The sequence below is a fragment of the Arachis hypogaea genome, chromosome 5, assembly GCF_003086295.3.
Source record: "Arachis hypogaea cultivar Tifrunner chromosome 5, arahy.Tifrunner.gnm2.J5K5, whole genome shotgun sequence".
Lineage (NCBI taxonomy): Eukaryota > Viridiplantae > Streptophyta > Magnoliopsida > Fabales > Fabaceae > Arachis > Arachis hypogaea.
In genome coordinates this window covers 62,395,240-62,399,617 of record NC_092040.1, presented here as the reverse complement: position 1 = coordinate 62,399,617, position 4,378 = coordinate 62,395,240, and the positions used below count along the sequence as shown (strand labels likewise).

At 37.9% G+C, this 4,378-nt stretch overlaps 1 non-coding gene across 1 annotated transcript; it reads right to left on the bottom strand.

The window, feature by feature from the left end:
* Positions 1 to 1,460: 1,460 nt before the first annotated feature.
* LOC112804505 (small nucleolar RNA R71) lies at positions 1,461 to 1,564 on the bottom strand. Its single transcript, XR_003203118.1, has one exon. It is a non-coding gene; the product is annotated as a small nucleolar RNA R71 (small nucleolar RNA).
* Positions 1,565 to 4,378: the final 2,814 nt, after the last annotated feature.

Sequence of the window (4,378 nt, the reverse complement as noted above, 5' to 3'; positions counted from 1 at the left end):
ATTTCAAAAATCAAAAAAATATCTTTTCCTTATTTCCCTCCAAATTTTCAAAATTTTGGGTTGACTTAGTCAAAAATTTTTAAAATTAGTTATTTCTTACAAGTCAAGTCAAAATTTCAATTTTAGAAATCTTATCTTTTCAAAATCTTTTTCAAAAATCATATCTTTTTCATTTTTTTATTATTTTCGAAAATTTTAAAAATTAATTTTCAAAAATCTTTTTCTTATCTCTTATATCTAATTTTCGAAATTAGCTAACAATTAATGTGATTGGTTCAAAAATTTGAAGTTTGTTACTTTCTTGTTAAGAAATGTTCAATCTTTAAGTTCTAGAATCTTATCTTGTAGTTTCTTGTTAGTTAAGTCATTTTAAAAATTAAATCTTTTTCAAAATATATTTTTCTTAAAACTTTTATTTTATCTTTTATCTTATCTTTTTCAAAAATTTTATCTTTTTCAAAATTTGATTTCAAAATATCTTATCTAACTTCTTATCTTCTTATCTTTTTCAAAATTTGATTTCAAATCTTTTTCAATCAACTAACCAACTTTTTGTTTGTTTCTTATCTTTTTCAAAACCACCTAACTACTTTTCCCTCTCTAATTTTCGAAAATATCTCATCCCTTTTTCAAAAACTCTTTTTGTTTTAAATTTTAATTTTAAACTTATCTTATCTTTAATTTTCGAAAATTACTAACCCCTTTTTCAAAAATTATTTTCGAAATTTCCAATCTCTTCTCTTATTCTATTTAATTAATTAATTACTAACACTTCTCTTCACCTCTCTTCATCTAAGAATCCGAACTTCTTATATCCCTTGTATTTGGATTCTTCTACCCCTTTCTTCTTCTACTAACATAAAGGAATCTCTATACTGTGACATAGAGGATTCCTCTTTCTTTTCTTGTTTTCTTCTCTCTTTCTTATGAGCAGGAACAAGGATAAAGGCACTCTTGTTGAAATTGATCCAGAACCTGAAAGGACTCTGAAGAGAAAATTAAGAGAAGCTAGATTACAACAATCCAGAAACAACCTTTCAGAAATTTTCGAACAAGAGAAGGAGATGGCAGCCGAAAATAATAATAATGCAAAGAGAATGCTTGGTGACTTCACAAAGCCAACGTCCAAGTTTGATGGAAGAAGCATTTTCATTCCTGCCATTGGAGCCAATAACTTTGAGCTGAAACCTCAGCTAGTTGCATTAATGCAACAAAACTGCAAGTTTTATGGACTTCCATCTGAAGATCCTTATCAGTTTTTAACTGAGTTCTTGCAGATCTGTGAGACTGTAAAGACGAATGGAGTTGATCCTGAAGTCTACAGACTCATGCTTTTCCCTTTTGCTGTAAGAGACAGAGCTAGAATATGGTTGGATTCACAACCTAAGGATAGCCTGGACTCCTGGGATAAGCTGGTCACTGCCTTCTTGGATAAATTCTTTCCTCCTCAAAAGCTGAGCAAGCTGAGAGTAGATGTTCAAACCTTCAAACAAAAAGATGGTGAATCCCTCTATGAAGCTTGGGAAAGATACAAGCAGCTGACCAAAAGATGTCCATCTGACATGTTTTCAGAATGGACCATATTAGATATATTCTATTATGGTCTCTCTGAATTTTCGAAAATGTCACTGGACCATTCTGCAGGTGGATCTATTCACCTGAAGAAAACGCCTGAAGAGGCTCAAGAACTCATTGACATGGTTGCAAACAACCAGTTCATGTACACCTCTGAGAGGAATTCCGTGAATAATGGGATACCTCAGAAGAAAGGAGTTCTTGAAATTGATGCTCTGAATGCCATATTGGCTCAGAACAAAGTGTTGACTCAACAGGTCAACATGATCTCTCAAAATCTGAATGGGCTGCAACATGCATCCAACAGTACTAGAGAGGCAGCTTCTGAAAAAGCCTATGATCCTGAGAACCCTGCCATGGCAGAGGTTAATTACATGGGTGAACCTTATGGAAACACCTATAACTCATCATGGAGAAATCATCCAAATTTCTCATGGAAGGATCAACAAAAGCCTCAACAAGGCTTTAACAATGGTGGACGCAACAGGCTGGGCAATAGCAACCCATATCCATCATCTTCTCAGCAACAGACAGAGAATTCTGAACAAAACACTTCTAATTTAGCCAATGTAGTCTCTGATCTGTCAAAAGCCACTTTCAGTTTCATGAGTGAAACAAGATCCTCCATTAGAAATCTGGAGGCACAAGTGGGCCAACTGAGTAAGAAAGTCATTGAAACTCCTCCCAGTATTCTCCCAAGCAATACAGAAGAAAATCCAAAAGGAGAGTGCAAGGCCATTGATGTGATCAATGTGACCGAATGCACAAGGGAGGAGGAGGACGAAAATCCTAGTGAGGAAGACCTCCTGGGACGTCCCTCAAGCAAGAAGGAGTTTCCTATTAAGGATCCAAAGGAATCTGAGGCCCATACAGAGACCATAGAGATTCCATTAAATTTCCTTCTGCCATTCATGAGCTCTGAAGACTATTCTTCCTCTGAAGAGGATGAAGATGTGACTGGAGAGCAAGTTGCTCAATATTTAGGAGCTATCATGAAGCTGAATGCCAAGTTGTTTGGTAATGAGACTTGAGAAAGTGAACCTCCCTTGCTCATTAGTGAACTAGATACTTGGATTCAGAAAACTCTACCTCAAAAGAAACAAGATCCTGGCAAGTTCTTAATACCTTGTACCATTGGCACCATGAGCTTTGAAAAAGCTCTATGTGATCTAGGGTCAGGGATAAATCTTATGCCACTCTCTGTAATGGAGAAGCTAGGGATCATTGAGGTACAACCTGCCTTGTTCTCATTGCAATTGGCAGATAAGTCATTGAGACAAGCTTATGGAATAGTAGAGGACGTGCTAGTAAAGGTTGATGGCCTTTACATCCCTGCTGATTTTATAATCTTAGACACTAGGAAGGAAGAGGATGATTGCATCATCCTTGGAAGACCTTTCCTAGCCACAGCAGAAGCTGTGATAGATGTCAATAGAGGTGAGTTAGTCCTTCAATTGAATGGGGACTACCTTGTGTTTAAGGCACATGGCCATCCCTCTGTGACAGAAGAGAGTAAGCATGAAGAGCTTCTCTCAGTTCAGAGTCAAGAAGAACCCACACAGTCAAACTCTAAGTTTGGTGTTGTGAGGCCACAACCAAACTCTAAGTTTGGTGTTAAGACCCCATATCCAAACTCTAAGTTTGGTGTTGGGACTGCACTAACATTGACCTGATCACCTTGTGGCTCCATGAGAGCCACTGTCAAGCTATTGACATTAAAGAAGCGCTTGTTGGGAGGCAACCCAATTTTATTTATCTAATTTTTATTATATTGTTATTTTGTGTTTTATTAGGTACATGATCATGAGGAGTCACGAAAAAAATCAAAAAAATTAAAAACAGAGTCAAAAACAGAAGAAAAAAAATTTTCACCCTGGAGGACGCATAGGCTGGCGTTCAACGCCAGTAAGATGCATCTGGCTGGCGTTCAACGCCAGAACAGAGCACCATTCTGGCGCTGAACGCCAGAAAGAAGCAACATTCTGGCGCTGAACGCCAGTAACAAGCATGAAACTGGCGTTCAATGCCAGAAACATGCTTTACATGGGCGTTGAACGCCCAGAATGTGCACCAATGGGCGTTTAAACGCCAGAATGGTGTGCAAAGGCATTTTACATGCCTATTTGGTGCAGGGATGGAATTTTCGCCCTCTCTCTTTCCATTCATGGTCATCCCTTCTGTTTTTCATTCACCACCTACATCTATCCACTCTTCCCCATACACCCCACCTACCTTTACAATTCAACTTCTCTTTCCCACCTAATCCCACCCATATAGCCGAATCCATCTCCCCTCACTCACCTCTATTTTCTTCTTCTTCTTCTTCCTCTCTTCTTTCTTCTCTTGCTCTAGGGCGAGCAATATTTTAAGTTTGGTGTGGTAAAAGCATAGCTTTTTTTGCTTTTCCATTACCATTAATGGCACCTAAGGCCAGAGAAACCTCAAAGGGAAGACAAAAGCTTCCACCTCTGAGTCTTGGGAGATGGAAAGACTCATATAAAGCCGTCATAGCTCAGTGGTAGAACATGTGGCTGCAAATCAAGAGATCCCTGAGATACCTCAGGGGATAAATTGTCCTCCACACAAATATTGGAAGCAACTAAGGGTAGGAACACCAAAATTACTAGGAATCATTCAACAAAAGCAAGGAAGAGACATAGAGGAGCTCAAAGAGCACCATTGAACCTTCAAGAAGGCGCCACCCTCACTCAGGTGGATTCATTCCTTGTTCTTTATTTCTTTCTATTTTCGGTTTTTAATGTTGTGTTTATCTATGTTTTGTGTCTTTACTTCATGATCATTA